A 21,638-nucleotide genomic window follows, 5' to 3' on the forward strand; every position below is an offset into this window, starting at 1 on the left:
TTTCCTCAATTTTTTAATCGTTTCATGTTTTCGTATATCTAATTACTGCTAATATAATCTGGAAGTAATAAGTTTAATGGCAATTCTTAATTTGTAATGCATCGGTCTAATTTTACTAATGCAAACATATAATGTGTGTGGATGAAAACGATCTTTGAAGAGTAGTAGATCAAAAGATGACAAAAATGCATCAAGGTAGTTTACAGGTTGAGCTTGAGTCTTTAGTAAAATGAATTGAAGGCGGAAGTGTTTGCTTCGAAAAAAGAACGTGTGAGTCATGTATCAACAATCTGAAAAATACATGTAAAATTTCTACGATTATCGTCATTGCAGCTTCAACGTTAACTATTGCTTGATTGCCATTTTGTACTTCTTTTGGTTTTTTTCTTATCTTTTTATTATTACTTTAACCTGAAGTTATTTTTTGACCAAAGGAAAACGATATAAACAATTAGACGAAACATGATTGTTTTCAACAATGAACAGAAGCTGTACATGTACATGTATACCGTATTTTAAGCTGTAAAAAGTCCCGGTATTACAAGTTTTGTGTTCAAGAGGGGAAAACTACTTAACTGCACTTAAAACAAACTAGAGGCTCTAAAGAGCCTGTGTCGCTCATCTTGGTCTATGTGCATAGTAAGCTAAGGACACATGTGGACTCATGACAAAATTGTGTTTTGGTGATAATGATGTGTTTGTAGTTCTTATTTTACCGAACATTCTTATCTCTTAGACTATCTATAATGAACTAGGCCCAGTAGTGACAGTGGGAAATATTTTGTAAAGATTTAAAAATTTATGAAAATCGTTAAAAATTGACTATAAAGGGCTATAACTCCATAAGGGGTCAATTGACCATTTTGTTAAAGTTGACTTATTTTTAGGTCTTACTTTGCAGTACATTATTGCTGTTTACAGTTTATCTCTATATATAATAATATTAAAGATAATAACCAAAAGCTGCAAAATTTTCTTAAAATCATTAATCCAAGGGCAGCAACCTACCGACGGGTTGTCCGATTCATCTGAAAATTTCAGAGCAGATAGATCTTGACCTGATAAACAATTTTACCCCTGTCAGATTTGCTCTAATAAAATACTAGCGTTTTAGAAATATAAGCCAAAATCTACATTTTACCCCTATGTTCTATTTTTAGCCATGGCGGCAATCTTGGTTAGTTGGCCGGGTCACCAGACACAACTTTTAAACTAGATACCCCAATAATGATTCTGGCCAAGTTTGGTTAAATTTGGCCCAGTAGTTTCAGAGGAGATGATTTTTGTAAAAGTTAACGACGACTGACGACGACGGACGACAGAAGCCAATTGATGAGAAAAGCTCACTTGGCCCTATGGGCCAGGTGAACTAAAAGGCAGACAATCACAAGATTTGAGACAGGGATGTTGAGTATGGAAGGGAATATGCGCCAAAATGATACAATTGAATTCATGAAATGAAATTTCTTAATTCGTTACATGCAATTTCTTAATTTGTAAAATGTAATTTTTTTATTTGTAACATGTATTTTTTTCATCCGTTACATGAATTTCTACATTTCTTGATTTGTGAAATGTAATTTCTTAATGCGTAAACACAATTTCTTAATTTGTTGACGTATTTTCTTCATTCGTTACATGAATTTCTACATTTCTTAATTTGTAAAATGTAGTTACTTTGTATGAGTCACGTTTTGTGAGATGTGTCTGTGTAATTGTTACCACTGCCAGTCAATGAGATGTGTCTGTGTAATTGTTACCACTGCCAGTCAATGAGATGTGTCTGTGTAATTGTTACCACTGCCAGTCAATGAGATGTGTCTGTGTAATTTTTACCATTGCCAGTCAATGAGATGTGTCTGTGTAATTTTTACCATTGCCAGTCAATGAGAAGTTCTGTTTCTAAAGAAAACATACAAATTACAAATCAACATGACTTTGTTTTTGTTACAAATCTACTCCTAATTAAATAAGATTGAACAAAATAGTCTCAATTATAAAATTGAAAAGGGTTTTCAGTTCAAGACAAAAATCTCCATATGAACAAGATAAACAAAATTTTCAACTCACTGCAAATTCAAAACGATCCCTAGCCACGGTTTATAGCTCAATTCTTTGCTAGGTGTCGATCACTCTACATCTGTACATGGAAGAACTTTAATATTTTACTTAAGTCTTTAAACTTCATTTCTATTAGAAAAGCACTCGTATAGTAATAACCGAGCGATACAAATCAACACATTCGTTAGTTTTGAAACGGGCATTACGCGCAATAGTAGCATGCTACCAGTGAAAGCAAATGTACGGCGTGCAAGATCTGAAGAAACTATCATTTAGATACAGCTTGTGGCACTTCCTGGAAGTCTTTAACTACTGAGTAAAACATGCGTGAGAGAAGCATCGAAATTAAACTTCATTTCATCATAAGTAGCATGCTTTGGCTTACTTCTATTTACAATTATAATTGTATTTTAATAAAATCTAATTTTAGAAAAACAAACTCATTAATAGGGACTGTATTTTTCGATTTTCTAGTAACGATCTTAGCGCCGTCTTTTCTTATGTTAAACATAATAAAAGGCAACATTATTTTATGACATCAAAACAATTGATTGTTAAATCCACTAACTTTTTGTGTTCAGCAGTAGCAGCTGTTTAGAAGACAATGTTTCCATAGTTTAAAACAAAGTCTATATATCGATTGGTATAATCTGAAACCACATCTGTAAGCCTAGTATACATGTAGATAATGCAAAAAAACAACTAACATCATTAGTTAGTCGATCTCTGAAGTGAAATAAAATATGCATACTTACTTTTCGTTTTCGAACTCGATCTTAAGGAAATGTCACTCATTTTGTATCATATAAAGCACCCTTGTGTGATGTGTTCTAGTTGTAAAAGAATTTTTAAATCATCAATCAATATAAAAAAACACATTTGAAAAGGGGTATATGCATTAAAACAAATTTAAACGTGACATTATGACAGACAGCGTTGCTGATTTGAGTTCATATTTCAATGTTGATTCGTTGTTGTAGGCCTATCAACCAGAGGCAAACTTTTGAAGCATTTTCATGTCTTGAACAAATAACGACATTAAACCATGAAGTACATGTAGATTTTACCAAGATAAAGGATCAGAATTTTAAACTGGTAGCAGAAAAAGAGGACATGATTGAGAGGGGCACCACAGAACCTCTAAAAGGTTAATTTAAATTATATCTTATGATTTTGATTGGGTTACCACAAATACTTCGCAGAGTTAACGCTGTCAAGAATGGCTTGATTTATTTCTTTAACTATTTTAATTTAACATTTGATTCACAATCGTTATCAACTTTTAGATATGTATAAAAAAAAAAGTGTGCATCGAATTTTCGAAAATAAAAAAAAATAATGCATTATTTCATTTGCGCATTATATGGTTGTTTTTCATAAGCACCGCACACAAGTTCTGTTTGTGCGCCTATTTACCGTTTCACAACAGATGTGGACAACAAAACCTTTATAAAACATTGAATGAAACGACCTACCATCATGGTTCTTTTAAAAATGGTGACTTGGATGGACAGTTGTCTCCTTGGCACTCAATCACATCTTCTGTTATCTACTAATTGAGACATGCAAAACGTATAATATAAACATTAAAAATTAATATGCTATGAAATATTATCGAATACGAATACTTTATTTCTCATAAAACTACAATTACATAGTTATAGAGAACATACATAAATATAACTATAAGGTACAATTTTTACAAGCATGTGTGAACAATACAATGAAATTAACTTGGAGGACTGACTTTCACAACTATGTTGTAACATTATAAATAAAATTCTCTTTTCAATATAGACCTATCATTTCTACTTTTTACCTGTATTTTTTGCGCAAACGAAATGTATGATCTTGCATGGCGCAATTAAAATACATGGTATGTGGCAAAAATGAAATGCTAATTGGTACAAAAACCGCCAAAATATGTGCAATTGTGTACCCTCAAGTTATACATATACTTGTATTTCTTCGTTTAAATGTTTGGTAACTTTACGACAGACTTTCTCTATCTTATAACCTAACTCTCTAAGGCTGACATAACTAACTACATACACTTCTGCTTGAATTCAGCACTATATTAGGTTTTCTTATCAGTGGCTTGGGAAATAAGCTGCTATAACATAGAAGCAACACCACCTGCACTGTTTCAAGTGACAAAGACCATTGGACTATCTGGGTTATTTTAAAAATACAGCCTACGTTGGTCATCTATTTCTATGTGCATATAATATGTTGTTATTCGGTATCTTCACAGGGGATTTGAGGGCTCATATTTTTGTCAGTTTATAGTTACTAGTGTCATGATTTAACATTAATTACCATTCTGATCTTCCTTTTCGTTTAAAGGGAGTATGGGCTCATATATCCTGTCAATTTTCCTAATCAAAACACAGGATTAGTTGGGATTATTTCATAACAGTATTCATTTATATATGTATATACATAAAAGGGAGAGAAAAAGAGGAGTGGCGAATGCGGTTCTATAAATATTTTCTGGAACTGTCTCTAATTTTTATCTGGAAAATACAGATAATAAATATAATGCATAAATAACGAAGCTTCTTCTCCAGTGAGAGATGAAACAGAATCAGCATACATTTTATAATGTTTGAATATCAATAATTGCTAAGAAATTAATATATCATATAGTTTGTTTTTTTCCTGGTCATTCGCTTAATTTTTAGCAAAAATATTCTTGTTCGATAGATTACACCATCGTTTTACGTATAATAAACAATGTATTCATCTCTTTTTCTTAAATTATGTGAAATCATTACATTTCTACATGTCAGAAGTAAAAAAAGGATATGAACAACGCCCTAAATATATCCTTTAAGCATTATACCTGCCAATCAAAGGAAAGTCATAATTACAGAAAAGCAACCTGCTTTCGTAAGTGAATAATCAGCTCTTCAGAGTATACCTTAATTACCATATTTACCTGTCTCTTCGATAAAGTGTCGATTGTTTGAACTAAGATCAATGTAAAGGTACTTAAGCGATGACTCGGGGAAACTGCTTTTACACAAAATAAGGATGGATTTTAACAACTAAATGAGATTTTTGTAAATTCTTGCAAAAACGGAAGTATGTAAAGGTAAGATCAATATGAATTTTAAGTATTTATTTCCTGATCTGTTTCTTTTTATGTAGTTTTATTACTCTCTCTTACTCACGAGTATAATAACCAAATAAATATCAGTGATCATTTCTACAAGGGATTGTAGAAATTTGATTTAACCCTTTAAACTATATTTTCAATGTATAATAATACATTTTTGCATTTGTTTAATATAGGCTGAGCGTAACATTCCTTTTAAATGTGTAAATCAAACTTCTGATCAAATGTTAAAATATGATAAATTGAATCTTTTCTTTTGAATGCACAGTTCTGCTCAATACAAATGCAATATCATTTCACAGGCGCTACTTAAGACAGTACATGATTTTTTTCCATACAAATCAAACCTTTTAGATATAGCATGTCTGATTTAATGCTTATCTCAATTATAAAAACTTGCAACTTATTAAACGTTCAAGTACAATTGTTTTACCTAGTTGACAGGGAAGAACTGTAGGATCGTTGCACGATATTTATGGAGACAGATGTTTCTGCGTAAGTTTTACCGACCAAAACGGTAATTCAGTTCTCTAGAAACGGGAAAATTTATATCTTACATTTTTATAGACACTTTATTCTTTGGTTGATCAAATTATGCGAACATCTAGTATTATTTTTTTAATATTGTTAAATTGCTGTCTGAATTACGTTTGCAGGCCACAGCGTATTTATCTTTACATTTTTGCTTAAAAAGTTTAGTTTTTTTTTTAAAGTGGGGGGTGTGAATTGAAAATATATAATATATTATACATATAACGAATATATTTTATAATTGACCACAGGACACATGGATTTACTCTGAATGCGCAACGCGTAGAATGATTTTCTCTGATATAACATTAATTGCTAATGTAAGTTAATTAGAACATACAAGAAACTTGTATGTTTTCTACTAGTACTCAATTTATTTTGATGCACCGCCATTGTAAAACGCATTGACAACACTTAACTAACATCAGACGAGTGAACATAGTTTATAAGACTTATTTCAAGTGTAAAATAGAATTTTTTGTTAGACCGGGGAATCGCGGTATTTAATTGAAGCCAACGTAAGAAATGACTGCTGTCAAGCTGTAGTTTATAATAACTAAGTTAAGTATCTTCTGAGTAATTACAGATACATTTTACGTATATGTTTTATGACATTTCAGATGATCTGCAACCTGGCTGAAAACAAATACTATCAGACGATATCTCTAAATCGTTTTCTGCTTGAAAATCTGTATGGTTTTGTTTTCTTTAGGTTCCCTCGATTTGAATTTAGACTTAGTGATGCGTTTTTGTTATGCCATATTATAAATCTTCAACTTCTTCTAAGGTATGTACCAGGAGACAATACTCCTTACTCGTATTGATGACCTCAATCTAATTTTCGGTATACCGTTTGAAAGGAAATTGAAGAAGTGCAACTTAAAAAGGTTATTGGTGCAAAGGGAACCCTTAAAATGTTAATGAACACATAAAATGGTAATGAATTACGAATTGGGACATGTTGGTCGAAAGTTTGAAAAACAATCAAGTTGCAAACGTTTAAAAAACTTGCAGTGTGTCAAAAGTTAACATAGGTACATAACAAACAGACATATGGCAAACATTGGTTTTCAAAGCCTAAACCTTAAAAAAAACATTGAAAATTGTATTAAACTAACGACTATCACATTCAAACCATGTTTAGATCCCAACCCCTATTCACACAAAACTAGGACACTGATGTTACAGCATTCACCAATCAATCAATCAATCAATCAATCAATCAATCAACCAATCAATCAATCAATCAATCAAGCAATGAATCAACCATCCAGTTGGAATAGCCTTGATTCATTTAATCGACAAAAAGCGCATACATGTACTAATACATCAAATTAAAACAAACTAGAGGCTCTCAAGAGCCTGTATCGCTCACCTGACTCTACTTGGGTTTTTGAAATCATATAAAAACAGATAAAATTTGGCTACAAAGTAACAACACTTGGCCAGCACCTCATAAGAAAAGGACTATTCATGCTATGTTTGATTTCATTCAATTCCGTGGTTCTCTAGAAGAAGACTTTTGTATGCATTTCCCATAGGGTCCTATGTTAAACTGAGCCCCCACTGGCAGCCATCTTGGATGATGGATCGGCGACAAAGTAACAACACTTGGTCAGCATCGCATAAGGAACATTCATGCTATGTTTGGTTTCATTCCATTCAGTGGTTCTCTAAAAGATGTCATTTGTATGCATTTCCCATAGGGTCCTATGTTAAACTAAGTCCCCCCCTCGCTGGCGGCCATCTTGGATGATGGATCAGCTACAAGGTAACAACACTTGGTCAGCACCTCATAAGGAACATTTAAGCCATGTTTGGTTTCATTCCATTCAGTTGTTTTCTAAAAGATGTCACTTGTATGCATTTCCCATAGGGTCCTATGTTAAACTAAGTCCCCCCCTCCGCTGGCGGCCATCTTTGATGATGGATCAGCTACAAAGTAACAACACTTGGTCAGCACCTCATCAGGAACATTTATGCCATGTTTGGTTTCATTCCATTCAGTGGTTTTCTAAAAGAAGTCATTTGTATGAATTTCAAACAGGGTCCTATGTTAAACTAAGTCCCCCACTGGCTGCCATCTTGTATGATGGATCGGCTACAAAGTAACAACACTTGGTTAGAACATGATAAGGAACATTCATGCCATGTTTGGTTTCATTCCATTCAGTGGTTCTCTAGAAGAAGTCATTTGTATGCATTTCCCATAGGGTCTTATGTTAAACTAAGTCCCCACCCCCTTGGCGGCCATCTTGGATGATTGATCGCCTACAAAGTAAAAACACTTGATCAGCACCTCATTAGGAACATTCATGCCATGTTTGATTTCATTCCATTCAGTGATTCTCTAGAAGATGTCATTTGTATGCATTTCCCATAGGGTACCGGTCCTATGTTAAACTTAGTCCACCGCTGGCGGCCATCTTGGATGATGGATCGGCTACAAAGTAACAACACTTGATCAGCACCTCATAAGGAGCATTCATAATAACATGTTTGGTTTTATTCCATTCAGTGGTTCTCTAGAAGAAGTTCAAAATGTAAAAAGTTAACGACGACGACGGACGACGGACGACAGACGACGGACGCCAAGTGATGAGAAAAGCTCACTTGGACCTTCGGGCCAGGTGAGCTAAAAATGAACACTGCCTTTTCCTGGATCTTAATATCTATATCTTTAACGGGAAGCTTAATACCAAACTTTATGATAAAAGAGGTGAATTGTATTTCCTATTGTTAATTATTCATTTTTTAGATGTTGAAGTTCCCTTGTCACCATCTATGGTGTTGTTTATATATCTCAACTTATTCTATTCGCTCGTTTATGTAATAACGTTTTCATTCATCATACGTGCACTTATTTCAAATACAGACTTGTGTGATTATATACTTTACAGAGCACAAACATGTTTGCATTCACAATTTACGCAAACTAAACCTTCAAACAGGTTCATTCAAAAGGGACATAGTTACGATACCATATTCAGGCGTATTTTGATATCAATATTGATTCACTCATATGCTCTTTGCATCGGAAATATATTTATTTTAAAACCAGTTGCTTGCATGATACTGGGTTATGCTCATCTCATATATTTTATGATGGATGATTTTCAACTGATTTTCATATGATGGAGCATCATCTTTCAATTAGTTTCATTGAGGTCTGGAGCACTGAACTAGTACACATTTTTGTTTAGGTACACATCCACGTAATGCAATATAAAGACGGCACAAACAGTCTGCGAAAAATGCACATAATTTCAAAGTAACACAATTAAACAAATTGTATTGTGAAATGGCAGCTGCAACTCGAATATGAATCTTTTTAAAGGATAATTGAATCGACCGATAATAAAGAAAATTTGATGCATGATAGCCACTTTTAACTTTTAGTTTATCAGTTAATTTCCTTTGCATATGTGCACTTTTCGTTATAGAATTATTGACTACTTCTACAGTGTATGTATCAATGTATTATTTTCTGCTCCAAATCAATGTCTATCTTTCTAAAAAAAAAAACCTGTTCAGCAGATCACTTGAATATGCCAAAAGGCAATTTTTTATTGACAATTTTAGAAATTTATCTTTATTGCAAAACACCGTGTTTTCATTTTTTTTTTTTTTTTTATAAAAAAAGATTCTCTAGATTAAAAAGTATAGTTAGAATTTGGTTATCTCTCTTTTAACGAAAACAAACCAAATATTAAAATTTTAAATCTAGAAATTTGTTGACTCTTTTAATCATTATTTGAAGCTATTAGATAAGTATAATTTATGTATCTCTTTGAGTTTCGATGTATAATAACTATATAAAATATAAAGATAATATATTAAACTAACCTTATGATGTGCTTATTTTCATTCAATATAGCGAAACTCGAGGACAGGAACTAGCAAAAATGTAACTACTTGTAAGCATTCAGGTGTTTAGTAGTAGACAACTGTCTTTACTTTAAGTCAAGTTCTACATTCCCATCGAAGTTCACAATAAACAATACCGTACGAACAAATGGCTGCATATTCTGAATGCAAGCTCACAGTTCTTAACATGTAGGTTCAATATCTAAAATGTTCAGAAACGCTCAAACATAAACATGTGATAGCCAGAGATATGCGAACATGAAATTTAGGAAACTGCGGTTCGTAGCATACTTCATACATCAACACTTATTAAATGCAGGATCTTGGAAAAGTTTCTGAATAGATCGCTACGGAATTACAACACAGAAAAAAAAACCCAGAAGAACCATTAAGTTTTTCCCTGCTACACAGTAGCGAATTGATGTAAACCAAATATTATACCAAAGTAATAATTGAAAAACAACAGTTTGATAAAATATCTTTATAAAAAATATTAAAATATCAATTTCTGTCTTCAAGTTAAATAAAATTAAAAAAAAAAAATAAAGGACAGTTCCTCAACTAGTTTGCTTATAGGCAAATGTATCTTAAAGTAAAAACTGGAAATGAAGTTTTAGTTTTTGTTTAGGTTTGCAGGTATAATATACTTCTTCACTAAATCTTTATACTAAAGAAAAAATGTACAAACTATGATATCTGCGAGACTTGAAGTTTCAATATTTATTCAGTGACACCCAACTTCCACCCACAGCCTTGTTCCTTCTTCTAAGGTGATATCTTCAGAAAATTAATTGTTTTAAGTGTCCTCATGCTTAAGCATATATTACAAAAAATGAATATACAAACAGCAATTTACCATATGCAAAAGTACTTGTAGAATAAGTTATGTCAGGGATTACATTTAGTCTTTCTATCGTGAAATAATTTATTGAATTCTACTTCCGTCACACAGTCATGTAGAAAATCACATAAAGTACACGTCTAGTCCTACTTGTTTTTGGTAAGTACGCTTTTGCATATTCTGTATCGTTTAAGCACTTAGAGATTGATAAAAATAAATAGTTTTATCGATCATTCCTTGCAAATTATCAAATAGCTATAAGCCTTGAACATGCTTCAATGCATTTCTAAGCTGTTTTGCACTCATTTCCATACTTTCGCCAACTGATAATGAAGTGATTTCATGATCACACTAACGATAACACTTTATGTCTTTTTGTAGACAGGTCGATGTCTTTTATTCGTGTGCATGGAATTTAGTAAAATTAAAGTGTTAATTCAGTCTAACCCAGGTCTGATTTCATTTGCATTTACAACACATTTGTTACTTAAAAGGCAAACAAAAAAAAACAATTAGAATCCCTTTGTCAAAACCCCGACACCTCATAAACATTTGTTTTTATATCTTTAAAATCGGTTGAACTCTGAAAATTTAATGATTGCTAAATAACTGCAGGTGCATCTTGTATTGACAACTCACTGCTAGTTATTTTAGTTGTATGGCAAACTATATATTCTATTAACAACTTATGGGTTATTAGTCTGCTACCAAACTAAATCTGGTAAAAACAACTGCTTGTAAGTTGTCGTCTGCCAAAATACACCATTTTATAAACAACTGGTCATACGGTAACCAAACTACGTTTGGTTAAACTATTGACTTGCTTGGCAAACCAAACTACAGTTTGTTTTCAGAACTGCTAGTAACAAACAAACGTATAACTCGTCTACTAAACTACTGTACAGTTTGTATTAACAACTGCTGATTTACAAACACTTGTATGAGTCGTCTACCAAACTTAATCTTGTATTAACAGGTGGTAGTTATAAGTAGCCGGAAATAAGCCATAGTTCGCTAAATGTATGACATGTTTACTAAGAACTGAGGAGCCTATCGTCAAGGTAATCAATGCAAATTCGAGAGTTATATTGGCGGTAAAAATGATTAATTGTGCTGTAAGGGTTGTGATTTAGGACCGTTACTTGCCATGCTAAAATTATGTTGCTGATTGTTTTTTGATTGAACGTTCACTTCATAATTCCAAGTATAATGAATTTCTTGATACCGTCAGTTCTAATAAGCTTTTATTTAACTGAGGACAGCACAACCCTGAAATATGAATAAAAGTTTTTTTTGTTATTCATCCTTGAGACTACACTTTAAGTCAACAAAAAAGCAACAAAAGATGCCTAGAAGTCAATATTAAAACAATCTTTTACAATTATCAAGATTATAATTATCTTTTTTTAACTGACCTTCACGTTTGAAAGCGATACTTTACAACTGAACAGATAACTACGTTAATATATTGTATAATTAAAACAACGCCACCCACTGTCATTCGAATTGTAAGAGGTGTGCGTAAAGTAAGTGAGTGTAAACATATGGTTGATACATGTCCTCATGAGACATCGGCTCAACTGCATATTCAATAAAAGATAAATTCCTTTTCACGTCCGGGTTGTCGTCTTATAATACACATTTAACATCTGTTCAAATATATGCACTAAACGATCTCCTCTGTAATGATGTGTGTCCCTTTCTGAAAGAGCATTTTCATTGTTCGTTTATTTCTCATTTACCACAACTGCCTCCGTAATCTCTCAAAAGAACGTTACTATGCAATTTTAGAGCAATTGAAATAAAACTAGATTGAAAAAAAACATAGCTTTTGCGTATGATTATCATTTCTTTTATTTTGTGAACTTGTCGTAGCAATTTCTAGATCCTCTTTAACATGTTTGTTACATCTTAGAATGACACTTAATTACCAGCAAAATGTTAATTGATATGAGTTACTCCACAGGATCCTCAAGGTTGAAAGAAATTGCTTACTCTTTTCACAGAAACCAAGTTTGTCCCTAATGTTTCGCTCAGTCTTTTATTTTCTGCGTGATGTTTTGAGACTGTTGTTTTCTTCATTTCGTCGATTTTATTATTTTTAGGGGAGGGCCTTGTATTAACAATTGTTTTCAAGTAGGGATCGTTAATTTTCCCATTCTTATCTTTTTGTTCTGTGTTTCCAAAAACACGCTTTCAAAAAACACGCTTTCAACCATAAACATGGCTTTTATGAAAGTTTCAGTGGTCAACCTATATCAATTAATAATGTACTAGTATTTAATTGTTTTTGGAAAATTAATGATATTGGCTGATCTTTGACAGATTCAGTTCATTTTAGTCACAATAAAGAGCTGGATATTTAATGGTATTTGTCCTCCATGACAGTATATTAGACGTTCCCGTCACAACGGACAATGTAAGTCTTTCTAAGAAATCAAAGTGATAGTTGAATGACATCGATAAGTCACGCCAAACCAAAACGCAAACACCATAGGTGTTATTACTATTGTATTATAACAGTGAATTATATCTAAACCAGGTTTAATCGCCGAGTTCATTTGTATGATTTTAGTTTAACGCTACTATTTAACAGGATTTATTTGTTTTAAACAAGTTAGATTTGTAAGAAAGGCCGACATAGTTCGTCGCACTATTACTAACACAATTATAAATCAATATTCTTGTAATTGTTATAAAATACATCAAAACCATTTTTTAAATTTATCTGTTACGTTACTTTTTGTTACTTTTTCGTGTACTAGACACACACTTCGTAATTCTATTAAGCTGTTTTGTGTGTACTGTCCTAAATTATTGTAGCTATTCGGTTGTTATTCTGTGGTTAACATGTCGACATGTGCTATTATATTATTTATAATTGTATTTCTCTGTCTTTCAATTTGTATTTTTGCATTTTTTTTTACTCTGTTCCCGTGTTATGTTGTCGTTATAGCGGTACGTGTAACATTGCTATAACGCACTTGCCACAAAACAAGGTTCAACCCACCATGTTCTCTTCAATTATTAGGTCTTTCCACTTTTCTGTGGAAAGACCTATTGTTTTTCTTCTGATTATTTTTTTTTCTTCCGCCTAATTTTGTTCTTGCGATAAATATTTGTTTCGCAATATGTCGCTTAGATATTTGGTATATGAAATCAAACAGTTTATGCGCTTTTGAAATTTACCCTGCGTAACCGAATATTTTTCTTTGTAGGAGTTATCTCCCCAAACACTGTTTTCCTTGTGTCCACGACTCCTTCGCAACCGTAAAAGATTACGACAAATTTATTTTATAGAATTGCTCGTTATATCCTTCGCATGATTTGTCCAATTTCGACCGAAGCTATATGAACGCTCCATATGAGAGTTATTTCCCCTTTTGTATTTGAAATTTTGAAATGTATTTTAGACAGGAATACCATAAGTGATAGAGACCTAGGATCTTTTGATTTGAGGTCCTTGGTCCAAAAAAATGAAAATTAGGTCAAGGTCAAAGGTCAAGGTCATATTCTAATTTTTGAATTAGGCCTATTTCCACTCATTTCCAGAAACCGTATAAGATATCGACAAATTATTTTGACTAAATTGTTAGTTGCGACATGTCGTAATTTAATAATTTTAGTTGAAAGGGTGAGTAGACAATGAATGGGAGTTTTTGCCCCTATCATATCTTAAATTATGTGTAAAGTGATATAACTTATTAACCATACATATTAGAGACCTAGGGTCTTTTGATTTGAGATCCTCAGTTTGTGACCTTGAAATTGAGGTCAAGGTCATAGGTTAATTTGACGTTCTAGATTTTGACCTTTGCTTTGAATTCATATCTATACACTTAAAGCAATATGAACTGACATTTTAGACTGATTTTTAATATTTTAATATCAAAATAGATAATAACTGGTGGAAAGACCTTCAATTGTTCTCTGAACAATTGGTTTTTAATTATTATTTGTTATTGTAATTGTTATTTGTGGCCCTTCTACGTTTGGTTATTTCGTTGTTTTCCTCTTATAGTTGATGTGTTTCCCGCGGTTTTAGTTTGTAACATCGATTTTTTTACTCTCAATTTAGAATTTTGAAAAGCGGTATAAATAAAGGCAACAGTAGTATACCGCTGTTCAAACTCATAAATCCATGGACAAAAAACAAAATCGGGGTAACAAACTAAAACTGACGGAAACCCATAAATATAAGAGGAGAACAACGACACAACACTACAATGTAACTAACACACACAGAAACGGACCAAGCATCAGACAAAATCCCACGAGAATAACAAATATAACATCAAAACCAAATACATGAATTTGGGATAGACAAGTACCGTAACACGTCTTATCGCACTGTCAATTTACACTAAAAAATAAGAGAAAACAAACGACGCAACGTTAAATTGTAACACACACAGAAACGAACTATAATATAACAATGGCCATATTCCTGACTTGGTACAGGACATTTTTAAAGGAAAAAGTTGTGGGTTGAACCTAGTTTGGTGGCATGCCAAACCTCGCACTTTAATGGCAATGTTAAATATAACATAGAAATGACAACATAATATTACAGGACTACAATACAAATAAATAGGAAAACGTATTAGACAAAGAAACACATGATTAATGAATAACAAAAAGCATCAGGTTTAAAATTTAATACGCCAAAAACGCGCCTCGTCCACACAAGACTCACCAGTGACGCCCAGATATAAAAGATCGAAAGCGAAAAAAAGTACAAAGTTGTACAGCACTGAAGATCAAAAGTTGAAAAAGGTTGTGTCAAATACAGCTAAGTTTGTATGCTTGGGATAAGAACATCCTAATTATTTAGAACAATTAATGCTATTGCAAACAGTAAATTTTATCAAATGAATATAACAGATATACATAATGAAACTGAAGTATTAACTCATTACATAAAACAAACACGAATACATAATGAATGACCAACACAGAATAGACACACCCGACTCAGACCAGGCCTCAACGCAGTAAATTATGAAAATGACGTCACATACGACGGTGAAAAGGCATTAAAAATTACGTCACATACGATGGTGAAAAGGCATTAAAAATTTGAACATATGAAATTTCTGAAACAGCAGAAAAATTACGTCACATATGAAAAACTATATCTCAAAAGTAAGATAGAATTATGATTGATTAAAGATTAAAATAGAACTAAATACTACTTTTGCCTTTATTAATCGACTATTTTCACGAAGGAAAATGAGTGTACCTGTTCAGGATTATGACAGTTGTTATCCTTTCGTTTAATGCGTTTGAGCTTTTGGTGATGTCATTTGATTAGGAACTTTCCGTTTTGAATTTTCCTCGGAGTTCAGTATTTTGATGATTTTTCTTTTTTCTATGAAATTGCCTTTATAGGTCTTTCATTTTCTGAATTAAAGTATACACAGAATTTGCATAAAACCACATCTTGTAAAAAAAATTAGCATTGCTATGCAAAGAGAATATAGTGTTTTCAGTATTCATAAAATAATTAAAAAATCACAATAAAACAAAGTTTGATTCTAATCTGCTTTTACCAGGCATTTAATACAGCCATTGTCTGATTCATCTGTGATGCAGTTCTTTTTTAATTTCTATTCGTCAGTTTTTTATTTACACAGTGTAAAACATCGATCCGAAAACATGTGATTACTACTATTATAAAATACAAAACATAACTGATTTAATCTTTTAACTGACTATTTATCCTTGGACTATGTCATTCAAAGTCATTTATAATAACACAAAGTAATGTATAACAGTATTGATATGTCAAATGTAAATAAGTGATTTGCATAAAAGGTTTTGAGTCATAAAGGTCAGAGATAATGGTACTTATACAATGTCAGTATTCAATATGTGACTATATAATAACCCCAAAAAATGTTTTTTCCAATGTTGATGCCTTTATATATCCCTTAATGGCGATTATTTATAAAAAGATCCAATGAAAAGGAAAGAAATTACCATATGGCATTAAAAATCCATGAACGTGTATATTGATAACTACTTTGAAGGTGTTTTGTTCACACATCGTTGTCCATATAATGGAATTGTATGCGACTGTCATACAAGTGAGAGGTTAAGCTAACTATAAAAATGGGTTGATTCCCCAATTTTCTACATAATAAAATGCCTGTACAAAGTCAGTAATATGTGTTTGATGTGTTTGCTCTTTTGATTTTGTTATTTGATAAGGGACTTGACGTTTTGAATTTTCCTCGTAGTTCAATATTTTTATGATTTTACTTTATAGTAAAACAATGTCCTCTTAAATCTGCAAATTTAAATCAAAATGTAAAAAATATATTATTATATGTGTTTGATTCAGAAGAAAGGCGATTTTACAAATTCTTGATCGTTTCCAAGTAATGTCGATGCAAACTTACAGAATTCACAGCAATAACCTTTTATTTAAATGAATATGTACACAAAAGTTTTATCCTTGATTATCTTGACTTGTTAGTCAATAACATAAATAGATCATCGTATAACAGAAAACACCATACAATTTTTGTTAAATTTATCGAAACAAACTTTGTTCTATAAACATAATAATACTTCTTCTGATCTATCGACTGTTACAAATTATATAATTTGAAAACACATATTTTTCACAAAAAAGTAATAAACATTAAATATTGATTTCAAAATCAAACAACTTTTTGTTAATAAATTAAAGATGCAAAATCAGTTTGCGTCAGATATGACTGGCGTCTGAAATATTTCATGCCATTTGAGATCTTACAGGAATGTAGCAAATTTCTTAGAAGATTGATGAACACAGCCAGTAAATAAGGTTTATATAAACTTGCATTCTAAATACATTATATCGTGCAATTAACACAGTGGCAGTTAATAAAATCAAGACTTTTTGGCATTACTTATCTTCTAAGAGAAAACTGTCAAGAATGGTTTCTATATTGATTATTCAGTGGATTCTATTATTAACTCAGTGTTCTCTTCAAGTTTACAAATTTATTAACTGTTAAAACAGCCATTTAGATAAAACACATCTTTAAAATTCCAATATATTTGCATGTTAACGATTGCTGAATACTTTTCGTTATTTCTATGCATAGGAATAACACGAACAACGTACAATTTCGTATTAAACCGACCATAGATAAGTGAAATAAAAATGGAGGACTATTGTCGAACGATACAAGGCAAACGGAACAATATAGGTATTTGTAGAATAAGCCAGAGTACAAACGATAAAACTTAAAACTTTGTGAAGTACAGTTTTTATCTGAATATACCCCTGTTTTATGTTAATAGTCAGACAAGAATGAAGGCATTTTCTTTGTTTTAATATACATACAAACGCAAACATTTCATCATATAATGAATTGATCTTTATAAATAGATTATTATTAGGTAATAAAGTTACTTGCATTATTCAAAAATTAGGAATAAAATTTTGTAAGCTTTTATAATTCTTATAGTAAAATATTCAGTTTCCGGACGTTAAAATATCAAAGGAATTACCCTTGATTTAACTATTTGTGTTACGATGTTAAGATATCGTTATTTTTCATTTGGTGTCTTTTTCAATTGGATTTGAGTATGGGTGTAGCTATACATTGTTTTTGACATGTTAAATTTGTAAAGCTAATTTAACAAAAAGTTTATTTGAAAAATTTAGTTATAAAAATGAGAATTCAAGAATACAATAAACTTGAATTTTTAAACAACCATGATGTTTCGTTTATTATATGTGAACCACGGATTCAGATGTACAACAAATTACAAATGTATTATAAGCTCATATGCAGATTTTTGTGAAACACTGAAAGTACAACCTGTTCGTTAAACAACGAAAATAAATGAATCCGTATTATACATTGTACATATATTAGGAACGGTGTAATTTTTTTTATGGTCGTCGTATGATAGCGATAGTTGGTTGATTTCAGTTTGCCATCGTAAAACCTGGAGATTTCAAAGATCTTGCTTACAGTCCTATTCACTAATATTGATATTCATATGTTAATATCGTTTTCTGCTATACAAGAATAAAATTTTACCACACGCAAAAACAGTCTTAAGTCCTGCTAGTCAAATGGCAACATACGCATGGTAGTTCATACCTATTTACATATAGTTGCAACCCTTAGTAATGAAGGTAACATAAAAAGCATATTTCCATAATCTGAGTGCTGGACAGTCCATTATTTCACTAATATCGTTGCAATTTGTGGTTCTGTAATCTTTGCAACACGAGGATCAGTAAAACAATATTGGTCTATTCTTCTTATTTTTGAACTATTTAAATAATGCTCCTCTTGGTTATAGTTAATCGTGGATAAAAAAAGAGAGACGAAAGATACCAGAGGAACAGTCAAACTCATAAATCGAAAATAAACTGACAAACGCCATGGCTAAAAATGAAAAAGACAAACAGACAAACAATAGTTCATATGACACAACATAGAAAACTAAAGAATAAGCAACACGAATCACATCAACCACTACGGATAGTCTGATGTGATCTAGAAGTGTAAGCAGATCCTGCTCCACATGTGACATCCGTTGTGTTTCTCAGATCCAGTAAATAGTCTAATTCGGTAGATCACATTCATGAAAGGGAACATAATTGTAGTTACGACGTAAGGAACATATCCAATATAATCTGTGAAACGGTTATTCCATAACGGTCAACCAAGTCGTGATTACTTAGAAAAAAGGATGTTGAGGACTTGGCCCATCAATCAGCATTTTGAACAACTACATAATGGTCAATTACAATCTGTCTTATTTGTTTGAACCTATAATGAGTATTAAAATTAATACCTAGGGTGGGAATTAAACCAATCTATGGTCATTTACTTTATTGTTCTTTATGTACATACATTGTACATGTATATGAAATATATCAAATGCAAAAACAAATGCTGTATGTAAATATGGTGTTTTGTAAACATCATTACAGTCTCATTTTTTAAAGACCTAGTAAAGGAAGTCCCTAGACCTAGCTAGACGTATTTCTTAGGCAAGATGCATTATAAAACTCCTCAAAGTATAACACGATAATGGTATTTATAACAACAACGTGCAATTTAGGTAAACAAACATTAACAATCTACCACGTGTTTTTCTGCTGTGGTTGGATTCAAAACGAACCATCTGGCTTATTTATACGAATTTTTGCTAAAGCAGACAGTTAAATATGTCTGTTTACCTTATAAGTTCTATAAAGAATGCATTTGCTGTAATGACTTGTGTATGCATGGAAATATAATGAAGATAACATTGATTTTTTACCGTAAATTTTCAATACACAACATCCCCAAGGTATCCCCACAAAACACATGGCTACTTAAATTTGTAACGATGGCTGGTAACGTGTAGTCACTGTATAACGTTCAATTTGATTGGATGATCTTTAAAAATCATTAATAAAATTTGTAATAAATGATTGGATACGAAAACGTGTCAGCTATTACTTTGATGAAAAAATGTAAACATTGAAATCCGCCATTTTGACGTAGGCAACAAACTAATTTTCAATCTTGGATTAAAGGACATTGTGCACATTGCCAGCGTATCATGCATAACCAGTCCTGTGCAAATATATCTTCCAATTTGTTTTCTTCCCTTTCTCTTTTATGCTTTAGGTAATTTAATGTTTTAATTTACTACAGAACGGGACATCGTTCTCAAAGATGCCGTAGAACAAAACTTATGGGTGGCGCTGTTTGTGGGCGTAAACATTTTACATACGGGTATTTTTTATGTCGATAGATTGACCTTTATCTGTCAGATTCAGGCGTTTGCCGTCCAATTGAAAAAGAATGGGTCACAGGGCTTATTTTCACGCTACACGGTGTTCACAATTGACAGATTTTGTATAGGTTATGCATGGCAAAACCAATTTTCTGCAATAAAGCGTAAACTACACCATATAATTTTGAGATAACATATGAGAAGATAGCTTTAATAGTAAGCTTTTAGTTAGTAAAAAGAAAAAATGAAGTCACCGGACCCGTTTTCTTGCTGCATTATGAAATAGGTAAATTCCTGAAACATTCTATTGTAAAAGTACCTTAATCTTAATTAGCTGCCCTTGCATTTGAGTTGCCTCCCCGTAGGTGGTAAAGTTGGAAAAAATTAAATCAAACAAAAGTTTTCTGTTTTTTGTAAAATACAACCATAAATATGATATAACATGTCGTTTTCTATATTTAAGTGAAATTTCTTTTGCACATTCTATTAAAGATCTAGACCTTGTTTTCTGGTATTTCCAAATCCATGATGGAGGAAGACACCCTATCTACCTTAACACTTCGTAAATTGATATATCAAACATACTTATGATTTAAAAAATTGTAAATACGCCTATATAACACAAATATAGTTTTGCATGGGCTGTAGCATTTTTTTCGTTGTAGAACGAGTCTACAATTTGGGAATTAATACAAATTGTAACTATACTTAAATTGGCCTAAAACCTCAATGACATCTGAAATAAAAAAAATAGACTTAGTTATGATAATGGAAAGCGAAAATGATCACGATTTGGAAATTAACACGCAAAAAAGCATGATATCGACACATTGATAAATCATCCTTTGCAGTGACCTTATCTACTACATTGCTATTATAATCCTCCTTTATTACAAAGAGATCTATTTGTCTAGCTGCATTAACGTTTTGACTGTAGAAATATATAACAAAAAAATCGTATAGAGTATTTGGCAAAGATATTTTTGTGTTTTGTTAGCTTATGGGTGTATTGAATTTGTGAATGAATTATAGTAACCAATTTTAGTCAAATGGCTTTTAAAATGTCTTTGATGCGTAGCTCAAAATATTTAGCAGACTGGTTAATTTGTGTGAAATACAGTTAAAACTTCAATAATTTTTAACAGTTCCAGTTAGAAATGAAGAGTTAAATTGAACTTAAAAGAAGTTTACTAGTTAAGTGTTGTTAAAAATGAACAGAACTTAAAAATCATCCAGCTTGTTATTCGAATCATATCCTTTTATAGGTGGTACGTTTCTTTGTGGTTTTACTCTCTACATTTTGATATGAAGGTAACCTATATAAGAATATCTCATCGTAATTATTTCATTTATTTAAAAAGAACTTGGGAAAATATTGGAAAAATTGCATTAAATGATGTTTTAAGTGATGTAGAATATATAAAAGTCTATGGCCTTCATTTACTGTAGGATACATTACTATAGGTGTATGGT

At 31.8% G+C, this 21,638-nt stretch overlaps 1 protein-coding gene across 3 annotated transcripts in view; it reads left to right on the plus strand.

Annotated features, from left to right (window-relative positions):
• Positions 1-5,052: 5,052 nt before the first annotated feature.
• Positions 5,053-21,638, plus strand: part of LOC143064119 (muscarinic acetylcholine receptor gar-2-like) — a 107,155-nt gene continuing 90,569 nt past the window's right edge. For all 3 annotated transcript variants that reach the window (XM_076236701.1, XM_076236704.1, XM_076236703.1), the window contains exon 1: positions 5,053-5,158. The gene's annotated coding sequence lies outside the window, so the exon portion shown is untranslated. The remainder of the gene's footprint in view (positions 5,159-21,638) is intronic.

The sequence above is a fragment of the Mytilus galloprovincialis genome, chromosome 2 (genome assembly GCF_965363235.1).
Source record: "Mytilus galloprovincialis chromosome 2, xbMytGall1.hap1.1, whole genome shotgun sequence".
NCBI classification, from domain to species: Eukaryota; Metazoa; Mollusca; class Bivalvia; order Mytilida; family Mytilidae; genus Mytilus; species Mytilus galloprovincialis.